This window comes from Lepeophtheirus salmonis, chromosome 1, assembly GCF_016086655.4.
Source record: "Lepeophtheirus salmonis chromosome 1, UVic_Lsal_1.4, whole genome shotgun sequence".
Lineage (NCBI taxonomy): Eukaryota > Metazoa > Arthropoda > Copepoda > Siphonostomatoida > Caligidae > Lepeophtheirus > Lepeophtheirus salmonis.
Window position 1 is genome coordinate 2,222,654 of NC_052131.2, and position 23,283 is coordinate 2,245,936.

The 23,283-nt window shown below is 30.3% G+C and overlaps 1 protein-coding gene across 2 annotated transcripts in view; it reads right to left on the minus strand.

Moving 5' to 3' along the window:
- Window positions 1-23,283, minus strand: part of LOC121113815 (uncharacterized) — a 140,198-nt gene that overhangs the window by 16,466 nt on the left and 100,449 nt on the right. The window lies entirely within an intron of this gene.

A 23,283-nucleotide genomic window follows, 5' to 3' on the forward strand; every position in this document is an offset into this window, starting at 1 on the left:
TAAACTTCAATTTTACATTGAAGAAATATTCCCTATTCCCGGATGGGCTAAATCAGGAATTGGATGACGTCATAATATACAATTTTCACTTTTGATTTGTTGTATAAAAAAGAATGTTCTCATTTCTGAAATTTGGGGGGTTACGCCATTAGTTGATCATTTTTTAATAGTACAATAGCTTTACATCTACTGGTTTCAATATCCTTTTAGTTGAGTATCGTTATAAATGATTTAATACTATAGTTATAAGTATGTACCCATCTATATTTTGAAAGAATTGGTCAAATACCAAGTGATGTTGGGTCTTTTCTCTATTTATTTTAAGATCAAAGGCTGTGACATAAAATAAAGGAAAAAATTGATGTACACATTACAAAAAGAAATCAGAAAACGAACGTTCATTTGTACTTAATATGTGACATGTGACAAGATATTACAGTTTACATGCATAGGTAAGTATTAGCAAGTCATATTTGCAAATCATGGTTAAGGTAATTAAAAACCATTATTTCAACCTTCCAAATTAGGAACAAACATATAACAAGCGTTAGATCCAAAAAAATCTGCTCCTACATACTTTTTACTTGTTTTTCTCCAACCTCAAATTCTATCTAATAATTATTATTTAACACGACAGTATTTGAAATCCATGCTTTAAAAAAATCGACTCATTTTGCACTAAGTTATTTGGGGGGAAGTCAAAGGGTATGTGCCTTCAAAAGACTACTGAACTGGAAGGATTACACATACATATATAGACTAAGAGTTCTCTTCTAGGATTTCTACAAAGTTTTACACCTAAGATAAATTCACAAGAAATAAATCAACTTTTCGGGAAATCTTACATTTAATCATTTTTTATATAAGCTTTATTAATGGAATTGTATTGATATTATAAAAGTATTCAAAGTAATTGATAATATGTAGAACCTACATTGCAGCTATTTGGATTTCTCTTCCATGATCTCAGGATCCTTTTTTCCCCCAATTTCTCAGAGGTTTTCATCAACGAGAAATTACAAAAATATTTCTCAAGAAGTCTCACATTCAATTATTTCTTAACTTTATACGCTTCCTTTATGTGATTCATTAAATAAAAAGTTGGTTTCTACCAATCTCTGTAAGTACTCATTTTTGAATGCTTCGTTGCACACCATTTTTGTTGATTCAAAAAGCCCATAAATATATATCTTTAAAAGTTGCATCTCAACAAAGAACATGGATTTTCCATACTAAGATGATCCTATTCTTATTTCAAAATCAGTGTCTGTTTTTTTGGAGGAAAGGGCCGATATTTTGAGAATAAAATATTGTGTGTGTGTGTTTTTTAATGTTTTTAATCTTGTTTTAACAAAATTATAAAACTATTTTTTTTTATTTTACTATTTTTATACGTCGAACCTCAACTGTCTCATAAATTTATAAAAAAGTCCCTGGACGCTATATGTCTAAAAATCCCATGAAATCCAATACAAACAGGATACCGCTAAAGAAATATATTTAGGTACTATGTACAAGGCATAGAAACCTTCTTCGTCTCAGAGAAACGATGATTCTATGAAAGGAAACATTAATAACTTAACATCTTATTCAGATTATTAAAAGTCATTTTTCATAGATTGAATGCTGTATGTACATATTATTATAATATTAAATCATCTCTTCATATGTTACATCGTACATTGATACTTAGGGTAGAAAGAACACGCTGATGAATTTGTAATGGGTAGTAGCAAGGGAGTGATATGAGAGGCTTTGATTTCTTGGATAGATTTTTGTTGTTTTTTCCCTATTCTTCATCGTTCTTATGCCATCTGTACCCTCCTTGTATCATGACTTTTACATAGATATATATACATATATGTATATATGTACATTATTTGACTTCCAACGTTTTAAGAAGACGTTTTATCAATTCTGCTTAGTCATTCATAGGCGCTGCTTATATTTTCCTTAGTCTTGTATTTATATGAGAAAAAATATGAAGAAACATCCTTATTATTGACACGACAGGAACATTAGAAATGAATATTACAACCAAAAAAATACACACACCATATAAGTGCTCCGTCAACATTAAATCAAGCTATAATGATTTGCTTCCAAGCGCGTTGTTCATTTAGATACAACGTTCCATTTTAATATCTTCTATTTCTTTTATGTAATATTCTGATGAATCCTATGGAGACACCGTAAATTAAACTCAAAGGTCGCAAAAACTACCTGTCATAATTAAAGGAAAATAATATACATATGGTTTATGCATCTGTGATGTGCTGGTCAAGCTCGTTAAAAACTTGTAACTCGTCAAAACTTAGGATATCTTTTCCCTGTGAAATTTAGAATGTATGTTTCCCCACAACAGGCAAAATCTTGTGTAAGTATATTGATTTTTGTGCACTGTGTAATCTAAGGCCCCATTCACACGTCAACGTTTTCAAAACGATGCAGGATTTCTTTTATTCAGTTTATAAAAGTTTCGTATCAACACGAGGGAGAAATCTGTTTAATCCGAGCCGGTTAAGAATGCCGATGTATCTAGTGAGAATCTTATTATTACTTATTAGAGAAGGGGTTTTTCAATGTAAGCCACTTAAAAGCAATTATTTTTCTACATATAATTAATATGAATCCATATTAATAAACAACAGTCAGTGCCACTAAAATATATTGTTTATAACTCCACTCTGTTAAAATAGTGATGTGTTAACTATATAAACTTTTGAATTACACTTATCACCAAAATTAAAATAAGTTAACATATATTTAGGTTAATATGCGGAATATAAATTACTAACACCATAATAAAATGACACGTTTTCAATAATAATTTTTCCCCCAAAAATAAGTTTGGACTAAATTTGTACTCTACGGTATAGCATCTTTTATTTCCCTATATAAAATCTTATTATTCAACTTTTGCAATCACTACAAATAACACTTAAATGTCACAAAAATTATCTATCAAAGTGAAAGGTTCAAATATGTCAATGATTATATTTGAAAGGTCATTTTGGGGCCCAATAATGTCACATAACTAAATTCAATGTTTAAAACTATAGTAAAAATCATTATATATATTTCTAAATAAAAGCTGGAAATTTGAACATAAACCCCATAATTTACTAAAATGTGTTAATGATATATTAGGAAGTATTAATGTGTCAAGTATAAAATATCATTGGGATTTCCTATTTTTCATGATATTTATTTCGTGTTGAGGCATCCCATTGTATTCTGTTTAAATGAAATAAAATCCAATAAAGTTTGTAGCAACAATGCTTTTCCAAAACAGATATTAATTTTATTCCTAACATATAGAAAATATGACTAATTCTTCCTTTTATTTTTAAATTCACGGCCTTTTATTTATTATCTTTTTTTTAAAATATTTTTTACATTTTTAGAGGTTGCTAATCGCCTTTGTAGTTGTAAATTTCACAATTTTATGCAAAAAATAGCTTTGGTACCTAAAAATTGTCAATTGTTAAATATAATAAACATTCATAGAAAATTTGCTAAATATGTATAAGAATAGTATATCCTAAACAAGACATTATCAAGATAAATAACATATAATCTGATTTAATGATTCAGGAGTATATTGAGAAGTATTGGTGATAAAGTGTAGATTCAAAGGAATATGAAGTATTTTGATAAATCTCGGGGTGTACAATATCCCGTTTACTAACAGGGATGAAAGTGTTTTGAAAGTGGAAAAGTGCATATCTCTATTCAATATACTCTTTATGACATCCACATTGCTGATGGACGGCTAAGGTGTTTTGATTGTAGTAAAGTACATCCCTAAAACTAAAAAAACCATTTAACCCCCTCATGTTGTCAATAATTATATGTAACAATTGCTACTCGTAACTAATGAAAGGAAAAAAATAATAACACCCATTTGATAGAAAATATTGATACATATATATATATTTTTTTTTTTTAAATATACATTTTTTTAAACTTTGAAATAAGCTTTTAAAAGATATTTTGTTATAAAAAGTACACATTTAACGCAGTACATTGTTGGATCATGTCCTTCCAACACTTCCGAAACAAAATAACCTATATTTAGAAATGAGTTTAATATACATATGTACATATATCTTATACATGATGTTGCAAAAGTATTTATTTTCTCAAGGTGATTCAGCATACAAATCAGATTAGAGGCCATAATTGATGAATGAGGTGCCTATATTTGGTAGTGAGTACAATTTAACTACTCTTCTCTAATTTATGCAAAAGAAAATGATGATTTTTATAAGGAATAAAAGTATTGCATAAATACCTACGTTGAAATACTGTTTGTTTGAGAACTACATACATGCAAATTGTACAAATTATAACCCAAAAATGATGCGAAACATTTTAATGGCAGATTTTTCAAATTTATTTACAATTATTGGATTGCAATGCCTGTACAAGTTACAACTTGTACAGGCATTGCAAATAGTACACAAAGCAGATAGTATTAGAGCTGTAAACATAGTGTTATGTCAATCCTTATTTATTCCAGTCCTAAAACTGGTGCTATCAGTCGGACCGGTTCTCAATAGTTTCAGTACTAGAACTGATTAAAAAGAAGAAATACAGTTGAGTTACGCCATCATTTTAGGACAGTTACACAGACCTGCACTGGACCAGACCAAGACTGAACTGTACTGCATTCTTCAGATCTAAAAAAGGATCAACACGTTTACAAATATCTCCCAACACCATGCAATTAGTTAGTACTAGTATTGATTTGAGTCAAAATTTTCGTCCTAAGTTGAGTTCGAGTTTTGATGTATGTGTAGAGTTGAGTTCGGCTGAGAACAAACATTATATCATTTTCGAGTTCAGTCAAGCTCGAGTTTTTGAAAGTTTTCACAAATTCTTGTTTATTCTTTATAGTTCTCCTTTTTAATAATAAACCAACTCTTCTTTTTAGTCAAATTTTTCACAAAATAATATATATTTATCCAATTTAAGTAATTTGTAGGGAATTGCCAAATTTAATAGAGTCAATTTATTAAAAGTTCTTGTAATACTCGATAATTATCCAATACTACTAGTTAATATAAAAAAAACCTTCATATATTTACATAAGAGAACTTACCAAACTGTTTAGTTCGGCTTAAACTGATAATCATTTATTTCTGTAATTAAATAAAATTACAAAAATGTTCGACTCATGAAAACATTTATATTCACATTTTGTTTTGATTATTACATATTGGTAAAATAGATTTTTGAATCTACTTTTGAGTAAAAAAAATCATCCAACAATGTATTTAGCCTTGAATTTATTTATACGGAATTGATGAATATTTTGCTCTGTGTAACCCATGATTCATAAGCATGAAAAAATCCCTCATTTTTTTTCTTCTAGGATATTCCACATTTCATATAACTGTACAAATTTTTGAACCATAATTGGTGAATTACTCAACAAGTTTGCAGAAATATTTACAACAAATAAAACAAAAATTCATGAGTCAACAGGTGATGTTTTATTTTTTAATTTAAATATAAAAGTTAGATTTACTAATGAGTTGCCAAATGTTAAAATCTTATTATTGCAATCAAAAATCCTTAACCCTATAATACCTCTAGATTAATTGTTGATTTTTGGAGATTAAAATTCATGTCCATTTCTAAAGAGAAAAACTTTTTTGTTTTTTTGATATCTTTTAATCAAGATGTTTTTGGTTCGAAAGGTTAAAGGTTTTTTTTTAATTGAAAGCAACTGACAAACTGTTTTTACTAAGGTTTATAACAAAATCAATTATTTTCTACGTTTATTACCTCTAAAATTCGGGTTTTTTTTTCAAAAACACGTGGTTTTAGCACTTTTCTTATGAGACAATACGTTTGCATAACTGAAAGGTCATAAGTAAGAGATTTGCATTTAATTAAGTTGGAAGAAAAAAAAAGCAAATTTCTTACTTATAACATTTCCCTTCTACTATGGCATACATGAAGTTTTTGGACCCAAAAATCATCAAACTGATCAAATATAAGACAGCAAAGCTCATGTATAAAATATGATACCTATGACGTTATAGGGTTAATATATTAATCCTATATACTTACACACAATGACTCTACAGAACCAGAGAACGTACGCTTGTACCAAACAAGAAGCTGGTAATATCTAATACAAAACTCTTTCTAGTTTAACTACTAATTATTACGCATTTATTATTTATAAATTTTTATGCATACATATATATATATTTAAAGAAAAAGCCTTCATTTCTATTCTTTTTAAAGTCACTACCAAAATAATAAAAAATTCTGAGTGACATCCTTTTTTTCAACTTTGACACATAATGTCACTACCCCTGTCAGTAGAGTATTGTTCATATACGACTTTAAAAGTAGTGATGTGGTTGTCCTTATTTATTTGGTCCAGTTCAGTCCGGCCTTATAACTGATCCTTGGGACTGTCAGTACTAGAACTGATTAAACATAGAAGAAACAAAGTTAAATGACGTCATCAAGGATCGAACTATATAAGTTTGTAGGACTGAACTTAAGTGGACCGAGACTAAACTGGACGGGACTCTATCTTCAGTCTGAAATAAGGACAGACACAAGTGTATTTAGAAGTTCATGGAGGTTACGTTTATACGTCATCATACGTCAAGTTTAGTCAACTTGAGTATTACTCTATAACTAACTAACTCGATTAAATGATTTAACAGGGGGAATTCTGCAATTGGATGAAATTACAACGAGGGAAATTGATAGAAAATGATTATGTGACCACCTCTGCAGAATCATCTTGCAGGAGAAAAAGATATCAGGTGGACCAGGAATCTACTCTAGCTTACATCACATTTGGCCATTTTGTTTTAAAGTAAGTAAAGAGAAAATAAATGAATAGTTAATATATTAAACATATGTACATGAAAATTCATTAATGGCATTTTAATAAGTATTGGGTTCTCAGAGATTTATGATGTTCTGAGAAGTTGTATAAAACTCAAGGACGTTCGTTCATAGGTTACTATAAAAAAAGTATACAATATACATACAAAAAGAGAAATACTTCAATAAATCCTGAAATAAATGTTACAAAATAAGTCCCTCGTCATCAACCAAGACCAAATGCAAATAAATATTCGTGTATTTGCATCGTCTTTGTAAGTATTAAAAATTCATAGGAGAGCATGAGGGTAATTAATGCAATTGAAAACTGCTTCGACAGAAAGGGATGATCTTGTGGTACACATATTATTACTTTCTATCCGGAATGAAATTCGTGCAAAATCACAACAACAAGACATAATATCTCTGAACAGAGCAAGCTGAGACAGTTGGAACGAGCAAAAAATAAATTTTCTGAGTGCCAACAAAAAATTGGCCAAAGTTTATTTCTTTTCTGATGAATTTTTTTTTTCACTATTGATGTCACTTTGAATAAGCAGAACAGCCGCTGCATCAATTAAAACATCCAGACAATGTCTCCCATTCAGTAAGACATATCTTCAGATAAAAAATCCAGCCGGAACCTTGGCTTTGGGCATTGATGAAGCTTTGCTCCCATTTCTGCTCAATGCAGATGTTTACATCGAAATTTTGGATAAGAAAGTGCTACCTTGGGCCAGAGAAAAGTTCGGAGACAACTTTGTCTTCACTCAAGACGGAGCCCCGTGTCATTGCACTGCTGTAGCCCAGATCTTCCTGAGAGACAACTTTGTGGACTTTTGGGACATCAACATGTGGTCGCCCTCCTCTACAGACGCGAATCCCTTGCCTACTCTATCTTTGCCCGTCTGGAGGAAAGGGTGTGTGTTACTCCTCACATGAGTGTCCTGTCTCTAGAGGCTTTCATCAAGAAGAAGTGGACCTAGCTCAAGTCTGACTATGTAATCAAGGTTTGCAAGGGGTTTAGGCCTCGTATTTGGACAACTATGAAAGCTGAGGGCTCACATATTGAATAAACGTTGTGTTGATGACAAATTTCATATGATTTCGTTAAATAAATGTCCACACAAAACTTTTAATTACAATTTTACTCTTGAAAAGTTGAAAAAAAAAAAACCCAAATGTATACTGCTAGAGAATATCAACTCTGTACTTATATTTATTGCAAAGTTGTAGGATTTTCTGATGGCTATTGATACTTTGACAATTATTATGTTGAATTAAAGGTACGTAATAATACGGTTCCTTGCTAAAATTAAAACTGTATACATCATGCAACTTTAACAAACTTTTTAGACAAAAACATCGTTAGGGAACGGAAGATCTTATATTCATATACGTGAAGAGTAGTTATGAATCAGTTATTATTTATTTGGTCCAGACCAGTCATAGGAGTAGTCCTATTAGTTGTTGGGACCGTTCAATAAGACCGTCGGTCCTCCAGACTTTCATTAAAAAACTAATTAAAAATATAATTTTAGGACCGATATGCAGACAGAACTGGACCGGACTTGCTGACGACATAGAGAGTGATCCTGGAGACGCCCAACTACTTGGAGTGTGCGAATGGAAATTCGTTGATTACGTTCAAGTTTCATTTTCTAGAATTGTACCTAAGTTAAAGAGCTCAGATTTCTTTTGTTTCGTAACTAATTGTTTATGCTTCAATATGTCGAAATCTGATTTAATTTCAATTACTCAACCTTCATTACTTATTAACTTAGTAAGTGTTCATATTTCAATGAACCCCCGGTATTAAATTATTTATTGTTGTGGGTCGGATCGGATTATATAATTCAAAAAGCTAAAACTGTAAAACCCAACTTATGCATTATTAGGAATAATGGTACAAATTAAGAACATAACATTATATGGGTAGGACTAGTTTATATGTTTTTATCTTTTATTTCTTAAAATATAAAAATAAATAATTGAATTTCCCAATATTTATAATTCACCAATGGTATCCTATGATATAAAAATTTGTTTCCTGGGAAATAAGAAACCCTATTATGGATGTATTTTCTTACTATACTAGACTTATATAATACATTGTATGCGCATTGTATCGGTAAGCCTGAATAAAGTTATCCAAATATATTCATAAATAAACAGAGATTTATCTGATAACCTCATCATTTTGAATCGTTTTTGAGGTGAAGGTAAAAAAAAATATTTTCATATTTGTTTGATATATTTTTAGAAGTTGTTTTTTTCATCTTTTTATAATTTATAAAAAGAGGTTGAATCGAAAAATAGAGGGTTGTTGTACTTACGAACATATGTATATCCATAAACTTCATTATTAATTTTCCATGAATGACTGATTCTTTAAAGATATGATAAATGATACTCTAACTTGAAATGACAATAATTTTAATTCTTTTATCGTACTTTTATATTTATTTTTCTATCTTTATTTCATAATTAAGAGGACCTATTTTGATTATTATACTACCTATGTACATAAATACATAGGTGTAGAAGAGATCCTCTACACTTCAATAAATCAATAATTGATGGACCATAAAAAAATATATTATATTTCTTCTTTTTTTAGTTTAGTCATTCCCTTGGCCAACGTGATTATCATGACTTTACTTCATGACAACTCACACCTAGGTATACCCACAAACTCCCTCCCCCAAAAAAAAAAAATAAATATATATATATATGTATTACTCTGCTATCTCAAGAAAATGTTAAAGTACAAACATATGGGCCTTAAATACACGTGCTCAAGGACTATTCAACGAGTATTGTCTCTAATATGTTTATAGTTAGTAAATATCATTTTCATTTTTTAACAGAAGGGAGAGGTTTGCTATTGGTCCATCATGTCAAATAGCTCTGTAAGGAATCATTAAATACGTTGTTGAATAAATTTAGTTATGTTTAAAGATGTGGATTACAACATTTAATGATTAAGTATGGGGCTCACAACCTTGTTACTACTTGTCAGAAAATCATTTCCACTATATAAATTATTACATTATACACTATTAATACATCCAAACATGTTACAACTCACTCTTGGAAGTTCAAAAACTTACCCCGAATGAGAACCCCTGGATTTACAGACTCGGAATATGTTTTAGAGCAATCTCAATCACGAATAATTCTTTTTGTAATAGGTGTCACAAAAATGCAGCTTCAACATATGGTTAATTGAAATCTGGATCCTTCAAATTGACCTCCCCCTCTCCCCAGCGTCCATTACCTTCTTTGCAATTTGGTACAATTTACAAATGTTTTCCTCGTCAAAGTCGTACCATGCAGATTTCGGCCTTTCTTTAATTATGTTGTTCTTCTTGAACCTCCGGAACTGACGAAGCTCCGGATCACTTTGAGGCCCTTAAAGACGTCAAAAAGGCCCTGTTTCATTTTTCTGCAGGACAGGGATTGATAATGTGGAAATGTTGATACATTCTGTGAATTTGGAAAGACTTAAGTCAAAACTAATGCACTAATCAAATGAGAGCAAAATGAAAGCGCGTAATATTCAAATGAATTAGTAACCCTTAAAAAAGGTAGCTGCTCTAAATCATATGGTTGATTCTATGTAAACTAACTTTAGTTTGATGCACATAATTGTAAAAGTAGCCAACTTTAAGAGATACATAAGCAAATTGTACAGAACATGAAATTTTTTAGTTTTTTCATGTTTAAAACCATTAGATGAAGTTGGCTTAGATTTGTTTTTCATATAATCAAAAATTCCCTTAAAGGGAAGGTCAGGAGTTTGTTTTTGACTTCATGTCCTGTAAAAATACCTATTTCCAAAATTCCTTATAGTGGATTTCTATCAGCCCAATAAAATAGGTGTAAAAGTAGACTTAAAAAAAAGTTTTATTTTTGTTACTTACCTATGAGACTGGTAACTTTATGATGAGTCAAAACTTATCTATTTCTTTTCCCCCCCCTTCTTAGTAGTATAATAATACAGACGTTGGATGATAACATAATACAGCAATCTCATTATAGAATATACTTTGATAAGGCACTATGTATTATTGCTATAACTATAGAAATAGGGGAAAAAGTGATTGAAGCCACCATCACTACAACGGAACGATAAATTAATCCAACAAAGGGAGGATTATTATTATTTGAACTTGTCGTTAAGTTCCAAAAAAATAAAAAAATCAAGAATCTTTTGTGTAAGTATTTTGAAGAGAGGGGGGAACGAAGAGAGAAAAAATCAATTCAGGATGTTGGTACATGGTGTTTAAGACTGACTGGAGATAAAGTTGTCAGTGAGAATGGAACAAAGACACAAATATTATCATAAGTCATTATGATATTTTTTATTTTTTTTCACCTTTCCATTGATAAAACATCAATTTACTTACATATTGTAGAAGTCCAAATACTTGAGTCAATAATTTTGAGCCTTGAATTAAAAAACTTTTACAGTTTTTATTTGTTAATATAAATTATTTCAAATATCAATTACATAAATTGATCAATTTATACAAAAGTTAGTACTTCATAGTTCAGAGTGATTCAGAATTAGAGTCTCATTAGCTTCAATATTATAAAATTGCTTGTATTTATATTGCCCATGCAAAGACCTTTTTGAACACTTTTATCCGCCCTCCTCGCCTGATCTACATACACCCTTACTTTACGATGTAGACTATAGGCAAAGGGAAGGGCAGTACAGTTTTCACACTCAGACAGGACTAGCTTATGCCAGCCACAGAGGCTGTGTGTGTGAAAATTTCGAAAGACGTTTTGCGTAATTGGTAGCTACTAGTCAGAGACAGGGTGTGTCCTTCAAGTTGTTCAAAAGAAGGGAAATTGCATAATATGAGACATTGGTTAATTGTAGGACTATAGCTATAAAAAAGTATTTTTACTAAATATCCCAAAACAAATTATTTTAAAAGAGCTCTAATTAGGGACTACCATGTATACCAAAATAGAAATAGAACCCCTAAACTAGCAGCAAATTCGTTCCAAATCAATTTTCACATAAGAAATATTTGAAAATACATTCTCGAACATCAATGTTTTAATCTTAAAATACCTTTATTACTTGTGTCCATTGTATTTCTTGAGGGCCCATGGTTTTTTTGTCTAAAACAGTGCAAAAAACTTAAAATAAAGCAAATACATGTAGAGCATTTTTACAAGGATTTAAAGTAAAAAAACGCCAACTGCCGGTATGTGACCGAATCATGAGCAATATTTTGTTAACAAAAGTTCTTAGAGTTGGGTCAGATTCTAAAGTTTTTGATTTTTTAGCTCAGAATCAAAGTTTTTGAACCATTTTGCGTCGAAATCCCAAAATATCAAGAACTCAGCCGGTCAAATTCCGGGGTTCTACTTTATTATATCTTTTAAAACAATACCTATTTTCAATCTGTACAATAAATTGGAGTTAACTTAGGAATATACATATAAGTTGAATCAGACACCAAATAAAAAATTTCAAAGCATATTTACAATAAAATTGTACTTTATGCAAGGTTTAAATATGAAAAGAACTATTAGCCTCATTAACTTATTTGCATTGTATGTGACGGTATATTACTACTAATATGTGCAAAAGGACCGTGATTCCAAATTTGAGATATCCTGAACCCTGTATCTGGCTCTTATTATATATATTATAATATACGAATAATTAATGTTGGAGATTAAATTTTCTATAACTTTTTAATAATATAGTTATCATATAGTTTTGACTATTGACGAGTAATTTTGAGTGGTCGCCTCTTTGTATGGTTATTTATACACAATTGATGACCATGGAAACGAAGTTCCGAGTGATCCATTAAATCTGAACACTTTAAATTTGAAACTTCAAAAAGATATAATTTATTAATATAATAACTTAATTTCAGTAAAATTAATACTATAAATAGATGTGGGTCTGAGCTCGCTTAATCATTAATGCAGTTGCCCTTAGCGACAATGATGGCTTCCAAGGGGGTGAGAAAGGCTGTCACCTGCTGCAGATGTAGTCATCTACTTTTTCGTCCCAGAGATAGCTGACAGTGGCCTTGAAGGCCTCGGTTTTTGGATGACGGACACTTTAAGTCTTCCCCTCAACATGCATCCAAAAAAAAAGTGTAGTAGAAGGGGTTGGCATCAGCTCTCTACACAGTCAGGAGTGAAATTCCAGGACTTTTGAATGAGTCCTCATGGACTTGAGAGGATTAGCCTGGGATTTTTTTTTAACTCCTCCAACCCTAGTTGGGCCTTTTTGACAGATCCCTTCTTCCTTCCAGTGGTATTGGAGACGCCCAACTGGTTGTAGTGTGCAAATGGAAATTACTCGATCACGACGTTCAAGTGCAATTTTCTAGAATTGTGCGTGAGCTACAGAGGCTCAGATTTGTTTTTTTTTTTGTTAGTAATTGCTTATACTTTAATATTTATCAATATGAATTGATTTCAATCACTCAACCTTCAATATTTTTTGAATTAGTAAGTGTTAAGATTTCCATCAATCAACCGGTAGCTCATAGTTTTTTTGTCGTGTTCATCAATCTTGAAAATTAAGCAGGAATTGTTTATGATTATGCTGTCATATAGAATTAAACAAATTATTACATTTTCAAGTATTGATTCATTACCAGGGGCTCCAGATTCCAATTCGATATATTCCGATATATTTCATAAAAATTATTTCATAATTGCAACTCGTTGCATTGTTTTTTTTCCTTTATAAATTTAGAATAATGATCCCTTGGTTCCTCGGTTTGGAGACCTTTTAATTACATAAGTGCATTATTCTGTATTTCTTAAACTTATTTGTTATGAAAGCTGTGGAAAAGCTTTCATAGATTTAATATAACCGGGCAAATAATATCCGTTTTTACCCGAGTTCAAAGTTAAATTATCCTTGTCTATTAAGATTGGGAGGAAAAATACTCAAAACCTATCACAAATATATACGTCTTTTATAAAAGGAAATGCTATTTCGGAACTTTTTTTTCTAAATAGGATGTTTGCAATTGTTTGTAAAAAAAGAAAAAAAAAAAGGAGAGCTCCAGATGACTCTTTAGATATTTGAATATTGCTAAAAAATACCTATGTGCACACTTATATAAATACCATTTGTTATCAAAATATGTAATAGATAATTAATATATTAAGTTATTTCCCTTAAAAATGTTTTGTAAAGACATGCAATTCCTAATTAAGATTCCAATCTTTATAAAACTTGTTTACTTACATATATACATAAGTAATATTTCAACCTACTAAATCATTAGTAAATCTCCCATTACGCAAATCTGATTTTAAGGAGAGAGTTACTTAAGTAAAATGATTCAGACCCCACTCTTGGCTATTTAGATAAAATATTGGAATCTAAATATACAAAAAAAATCTTAGTGACAACAAAAATATGAAAGTAATAGCCTTTTTTTAAATAAAGTCATTTTAAAAATAGGAAAAAATATGATTTCATGAAAACCCCATTAAAATATATATACATAATATATAAAAAAGGTCATAATGAGATTTAACTTTATTAAAATATGTTATTAAGAAATTAAACTTTTTTTAAAAATAAAAACGCTATAAAATTACTAAAATTGTTTCAAAAAAGGCAGCTCTAAAAATATCCATAGATATTTATTTTTGTCCAATTACATTTTATTTTTTCATCTTCCAAAAAAATTTCAAAATATATAAGAAAAAAAACCTATGAATAAGGAAAAAAAGAAAATGGTTCCACATATTTATCTTAGCCCAAGGCTATTTACGCTAAAACCGACCTTGCATACATGCATTGCAAATTAAAAAAGCCTTCAAACCCTGTACATATAACAAAAAACAAAGGAAAATAAAGTATGATTGACAAGGGATGGAATCAATTTTGCCTTAAAAATATCTTAAAGTACTTGTGATGAAATAATAATAATTTCTTTCTAAGAAAACTAGTAGCTAATGAATTTATTTATTTATTAAAATACCTGTTATATAAAATATATAAACATGATTATAATTCTTTAAATGCACTTGTCTTATTTAATTTTTTTCAATATATAAGTACGGGTATAATGAACAAATTTGAAGGATATTTTAAGAAAACTTAAAATATGTAAGAATTTAAAACTATACTGGGTGGTCTATTGAAATCTGAACACTTACTAATTCCAAAATGAATGAGGGTGAGTGAATAAAATTAATTCATATTAAAGCATAAACAATTGGTTACAAAACAAAACAAACCTGAACTCTCTGGCTAAAGTGGAAGTTTGAGGAAATTGCACTTGAACGGGATCTTCGAATTTTCATTCGCACACTCTTAGTAATTGAGTGTCTCCAGGACTATCGTCTACGCCGTCAACAAGTCCAAAATGTTAGAAGAGAAGAAGGGGTCTGTCATAAAGGCCAAACTGGACCTAGAGGAGTGAAAGAAAACAGCCCTGGCTTATCCCTTCAAGTCCTTGGGGGCCCATGGAAGAGATCTTAGGTTTTCACACAAGAATATACAGAGGGATATCAAAGTAGTGGGTGGAAAAAGCTATGCGTGGGTGGAGAGTCCACTTTTGACGCGAGCAATGAAAGAAACCCATGCCCTGCAGTGCCTGTCATACAAACACCGAGGCCCACATAGGTACTGTCCGACAGTACTGGGACACCATGACAGATGACTACAACCACAGCGGATACCAGCCCTTCCGTCACCACATAGAAGCCATCATTGCACTAAGGGTGGCTAAATTAATGGCTAAGAGAGCTGAGGCACAAATCTATTTGTAGAATTAATTTTTATGAAGTTCTATTGTTCTTAAATAAATTGTATCTTGTTCAATTTTAAAATTTAAAGTCTTCAGATTTTAATGAACCACTCGATATAATTCATTATATAGGAGGCTTGAAACCATTCAGACTTTTTTGTTTAACTGTGTACTTTTGAGAAATTTCCGTTCAGGCACTCCTTTGGTAATTTATTTCCATTGAGTCATATACTCGTATATAAAAAAAGGACAACCCTGTGATGAATTTTTGTCCATATTTGATTCGCTATGAAAAACAATAATCCTTGTGGGATTTCATTTTTGAGTTATCACAGATGACATCATTTTTACCTTTGTCCTCATGTTATAAACAATTTTCCACCCTGGTCAGAATTAACTTTGTGAATTCATAAATGTTGTCTCCTAACGGACAAATAAGTATCATCGTAGCCAATTAAATTTGTAAAAAAATTGTTGAAGTGGTCATAGTTTCCTTACTTGGTTTTATCTTTAGTTTTTGAGAGCAATAAAAGAGGAGAAAAGAATGAACAGAGAGCATGAACTGTACTTATTTTCCGCTCAATATCCTAGCCTAGTATGGAGCTATTAGCTCATGTATGGGAAAATATGTAAACTAACAGGGGATAGCTGAGGGGCTGTAGCCCCCATAAGAAAGTAATTTTTGTTTTTTACTAGATTTTTTTTGGTCAGAATGAAAAAATTTACCCAAAAATAAACGTCCTTTTTTTTAAGATTTTTTTTCTTAAAGAAAAGGCTTAATATTTGAAATTTTGTTCCAAAAAATGTATTTTTTTCTGAATAGATGTAGATTTTTTAACTTATTGAAAATAAAATGTTTTTTTTTTAAATAATTAACTTCAAAAACTTCATTTTTGAAGTTTTTTTTCGAAATAAAAGGATCTATTTTTTGTAAATTGCTCCAGATTTTTGAAAAAAAAATTCAAAAATTTCAAATTTGAAATGTAATTGTTGAAATGTTTCGTGAAAAGCTATGGATTTTTAAAATTTAAAAAAACAGCTAATTTTTGTATTTTTTATTAAAAAAACCAAACCACTCCCGGCCCCCCCCGAACAAAAATAAACAATAATATATGTGCAATGTGTATATATATAATCCTGCAGACATCCCGGATTAATTAATTAGCATTTTTTAATAAATATTTATAATAGATCCAAGGAGCAGTTAGAATAAAAATCGAGGCTGGATTCAAGGACGACTATTGTATGCGTCTACACCCTACTGTCAAACAGAATCATTGATATAATATAACTGTATAACATTGTTTTCATGTCCATAGTCGATTTCTATTTCTTTATTATTTTATTTCTCTTTTTTTAAAGTCCTACCTCAATCAGCTTATTACTCCATGCACCATTGATAGACAGATCAGGTAAATAAATGCTACTAGATATTATGTTCTTCATTTTTTTAAATTATTTAACTGTCAAGTTTGTTACATTGCTATGACAATAATCGTAATTATATTGGAAGATATCAAATATATATCTATACAGCAGAGGTCAGGTGAAACGTGATCCAGGTTCAAACTCCCTACTATACATGCCCAAGCCATATGCATACGTAGATATAATCAATAAATCATGTAGGGATTACATAGTGTATACCTTTCTGCTTAAAACTGAGTAGAATATGTGTGCCATTTGATTAGTAAAAGATTAATTGGTTGCACGTTAACTCACTTCATACCATGCTGCTCAGATAATCAAATCTGCGTTCAAAAGTATTCATTTATCATTAGGTATTATACACATACCAAATTTAAGTCAGGTGGGATCAAAAAAATTATAAGGTGATATAAGTATAATATACGATATATCGTAGATTTAATGACCTTTGTATTATAGAACATGTTTAGACATTTTTGTCAAAAATCATTTGTTTTATTCTCTCTTCCTTTTTATTCTTCTCTAAAACCTTACAATCTCATTTAAAAAAAGTTATCGAAACTATCTCTTGAGCCCTAAAAACGTACACAAAAAAAAATCAAAAAAATATATTCATCGATTCGGGCAAACTCACCCACACACAGGGATTCGCATTTGATATATACATATTTGCATCTCTGCGTCCGGCAAACAAAGTTTTCCACTCATATGCAAATATCTATATTATTATTTATAAAATCATGCTGGAGAAAAGGGTGTAGCGTACGATGATAAGTTGGATACATTTGTTTGGTATACAAATTATTTATGAAACTTCAAAAAGCTATAAAACCTGTATATCATTATTCAGAATGATGGGATTAAGACCAGTTTCTAACAGTCTTAAGACTCGATTTATGAACAACTTTTTTTTTGTTTGGTCTAGTTATTTTTTCAAGACAATTTGGACCTAGATTTATTTTCCAAACTGCGAACTCATATGGTGAACAAAAATTTAATCGTTTTCCAACAGTGGACGAACTTTTTCGGTCTCAATATACAAACCGATTTTTGTTCCGGACTCAATTTATGAACCGATTTTCTCCCCTTTCCCGATTTATTGGATGTACAAATATGATTTATGCAACCCTTCATAGGAAGTTATTGTTACGATGTTCACAACTTTAAAACACACATGACGTCATCAAGCCTTCATGTATAGAATCGTTCTAGAATTAATTTTAAATCAAAGCAGTCTAGGTCTTTCAGATAGAAACCCAACACTAGTTCCTAGATAGTTTCCATATGAAGTGTTTAGTGACATTTAAGTAAGAAATTATATGTTAAGATAGGCAGTTTTAAATTAAAGTTGAATACTCTTCAATAAAGAGTAAACCCTTATTTATTTTTTTTGAACAAACCAGTTAACAACATCAGTTTTAAAAGAGTAATAAAAATTCTAAATATCTTTTCACTATATGAATTAATTATTCATTTCTAATGAAAAAGAAATGCCACCAAACTATTTATTTGTAGCTAAATCAAACATAATATAGCATTTTTATTTTATCTCGGAAACTTTGCTGGAAACAGTAACAAAATTAGAAAATCCCCAAATTGAATAAGTAGTAACAGTAAATAATTTGAATTCTAACAAATAACGTCCAGAACACTGACATAGGAAAAGACGTAAAAATATCGACCGTAGACAAGAAAATAGATTGCAAATGGTTATGTTATTCAGATCCCGCCCTATTGGTAATTAACTATAGAATAAAGGAAATTAAGATATTTCTGACAGAGGGGATTATTAACTCTTGCTCATAGGATACACACAGGCTCAATGAAGTCCTGTTATTAACCCAATAATTTCTAATCTTTGATGCGTCTTACTGTTTACGTAGGTTAATCTCTGGAGCACCTTAATTATCTTCCAACTTAAGGGAGAATTTCACCACTTTTGATAATCAATCCTTGTTTTCACAATTGACCCATTTGCTTTGATCCATGTGAGGATTTTCTTGCACCTCTCGAGCCTCCTGGCTTTCCTGCCCTCTGTCAGAATGTGGCGTGGGATCCTTGTGAACGAAACGAATCCCAAGTTGTGCTTTATGGTCCTAAAAACCCCAGAAAAGTCGTTGGTCAGGCGATTAATCGACTTAGTTGGGATATTTCTTTTTATTCTTCTCCAAACATAACAAGAACTTCGTATCCCTCTTTACATTATGCCCTCCACTTCTCAGCATACTGAGCAGGTTTTCTCCATTTTTTTTTTTTTTTTTTTTTTTTCATCTTCGGCAACTAAAAAACCAGGCTCTAAGAACCCTTAACAATTTCCGTAATCTTCCTCACATCAACTCCAGCATCTAGGAGATCTGAGATGCGTTGCCTTTTTGCTTGTTGGTTGCTCATGATGATGAAATGACTAAATGATTTGTATAGTTTGTTTATGTAAAAAGGACAGCGGACACAGAGTATCGAAAAATAATCATGAAACCTTTCCATTATAATGAGAAAATAAGTATAAATTAACAGTCCACGTTTTGCTGCCTTGATAACCACTCTTACTTTGGAAAAAAGGTCTCCAATTTTTGAACTACCTCCTACTCGAACAAAAATCTTGTAGACGCTCTTGTAAATGGTGAATAGTGCTTTAAAAAAATTAACTTTATATTTTAAGTAAAAAAAAGGTCGAAAAGTATCGAAAGACTAATGGTGGAGCCTGTGAAAAAATATTAGCATCGTGACAACCATAGTATGTACTTAATTACACATAACCAGGTCAGTGATCAATTATGTGTGTTTCAACTTCACAGTTGAAAACAAAATACAGTGTAAATTTTTATCTTAGTTGGATAACGCCGTGAAAGAAACATTGTAAATGGATTCGTATATTAACAAGCTATTTAATGATTTTTTGTTAAATATGTATTGTATACATGTACCTAACGAATGAGTAAATAAAGCCTCATTCGAATCAATTTATGTACCTCAACTTTTGACAGTTTTTCACATTTTCCCCTCTTCTAATAATCCTTGAATGTATTTTATTTCTTTCATATACATAAATACATATATACGAGTATATATTTGAACATTTTTTAAAATATAATTTACTTTTGAAAACCGAACAGAAAAAAGAGCGATAAAATCGTTGTAGTACCTCTAAGTTCTATATACATAGGTAGATACAAGCTAAAGAGAAGTAAGCATGCATGCCTTGGGACATCTATACATATATATAGTATACAAAGTATAAAAAATACTTCAAAGAAATGACCTAATTATATTGAATGACAGAAAGTAAACACAAAATATAAAACAAATCAAAAAATAACATTCTTTAATTTGATTATAAAATAAGTTTTATATCAAAACTTTTGACAAACGATATATCTAATTATAAATATTTTTATTAGGTATATAAATATGAAAACATATCTTTAAATGTTTTTTATACCAGTATAACTGGAACTAATACATTTTGGGATATACGTATTAGCATTGAGACTGGGTCCGATATTGATCTTTTGTTTGGTTCAGTCAGAAGTGAACGAAATTCATATCGCACATCAAAATTATATTTTACAAAAAATCACATGAGACTGAATCTATACATATTTTAGTGTTGTAGACCCAAATTAACTACAGGACTATTCTAGATGTTCCAGACCGAAGCCCAGCACTGATACATATGTTTTAGGTTTATTCCAACTTGCAATTTGTTATCACTCTTGTAGGAACACAATAGAAGGATTTTATTGGCATGGTTTTTGCAGATACTGACCATAGATTGTCGACTGATTTTAATTATATAGCCTATTTATAAACATGAAAATGATTTATATACGACTTTATACATAGATCCTATATGAGCTTGATCTTACTATGAAGTCATCTCAGTTATTGTTTTTTGTTTTTTTTTCCTTATTCATGATAACAAAACTGAGACATTAAATGGTCAAACCCAAGAATTGGACGATTGCTACGATTAATTACTGCACTATTATTGGACATCAAGTTCATACCCTTACTACTTGAATGGTCTTTATAACTCACGTCTCATAACAAAATACGTACATACATGCCAAAATATGTAATCTCTTGAAAATAAGTTTATCACGGTCACAAACTAAGGATTAGAACAATTAAATTAACACATTAATCTATCATTAAATATAGTAATTTTGGGGATGTTTGTTTTCATTTGATTCTTCCGTATGGTAGGATACTTTTTAACAAATTTTATTCGTCAAGCAAGAATAATTTTTCTCCAAATTGAGTTTGGATTGGAGTATTTATTTACACTAATGGTAACGAAAATTAATCGTCATGATTACAGATTTAGAAATTGATGGATTTTATATGAAAGGCCATATCGATGTAAATTTACGTCTATTAAAATAAATGAGATTTTTAAACTATAGTTTATATTGTTGGGTATATTAACTCATACCAGAAGTTTACATACAAAGTTATTAAATTACCGAAATATGCATATGTATTAATGGGATGTATGATGCATACCTTTATATGACGTTAAAAAAATGGATAATTTCTCTTTGTCTTGATTTTTGTTCCAGATAGTTTTCTGTTAACGCACCACAAATGTAGCTAAGAAAATTGTAGTTTTCAAAGATCAAAAAAACAATAACCAGCAATTGAACGTTATATACAAAGTGTTTTCGTTGCATAAGATATCCTTTATTTTGAAGAGGGCAATGGTTGTCTATATATGACTCTACGTATTATCTAGAGAAAGGAAAACATATTTCATAAATACTTAGTACCCACATACATTTGTTGGTATTTTGTAAACACTACAACAACTACTAGGGAATGACAAGCAAAAAAAAAGTAATATCATCATTATACAACACTACATCATACTATAAAATATGTGTAATTATACTTTCATTGAATATGGTTTGAAGGAGGAAAAACAAATCTATATACATATTTATGCCATGCAAAAAATGATATACCAAACCATCTACATATTGTATACCTATATACTAAAATTTAAACAAGGGCCATCAGTTAGGCTATTTGACAAACTAGCTCGTTGACAGAGGCAATTTTTTTATTAAGTTTCTACAAATTGTACTTCTGCCTATGAATGTAATTAGAGTCCAGCCAATCAAGGTTTAATCAACACTCACGAGAAGCAGACAAATTGATAGTTGACTAACGAATACAATTTAAGATTTCATGTCAGTGCCATTCCATGTTTATAAACATAGTAAATACATTAATTAAGTCCTAATTAAGATGAATGAAAAACTATTACTGAGGGGAATGGGAGAGCTGGTCGACACTCTAAGAGGTTGGCACATTTCTTCAAATTTCTACGTGCTGTGCTCCATTGAATTAACCACATATTGGTTATGTATTAGCTACTTTGAGGGGAGGGGGTAGTAGACCCAATATTCAGAAGTGTGACACATTTTATGGGTTTACATTAATTTTCTTTTGAAACTCAAGTATTTTTTATTAAATTTTATTCACAAAAGTATAAATTGTTTGTGGTAAAATATTACAATTAAATGTTGTTAATCGGTTAAGTATTCAGTGAGATACTACACTTTTAAGTTAAAGAATATCAGAAGAGTAATGGTAGTTGGGCTAACTTGAGACATACATAAAAAGGAAACAAGAAAAAAAAATTATATTTGCTGTGAGTAGAGTACATATCCATAAATGTTGAAATGTTTGTAAATATTAATAGAAGTGGTAATCAAATATTATGTATTTTTGATGGAACTAAATTGTGTTTCAAATATAATAATGAACAATATTATAAGTTATTTATAATGCTACTGTTTCAAGTTCGTCCAGAGCTGTCTCAACTTACCCCATCAAATAAAATAAACTGATTTCCACAAGCTAATTAGAAAAGGCAAAAACTGAGTTTCAAGTCAACTATCCCCTCTACGTTTTGATCAAAAATAAAAGTCAAATTATACTTACAATATAAATAAAAAATATTTGTTCTTTCTCGAATGTACTTACATAAAAAAATTAAAAAATCTAACATTCAGATTAACATTTCCCGCAAAATTTGACAAGTCACCTTGCTGTATCAATACACCTCGTATAAGGTCATACATACATATTTTCGACTACGAAAAAAAAATTATATTCGAAGTAGCAAGGGATTATTAAGGCCTAAGATTGTTATACATATATGTTATACCTTACTATGGTATAACCACCTATGCACATATGAATGTCTGCATATCCACTC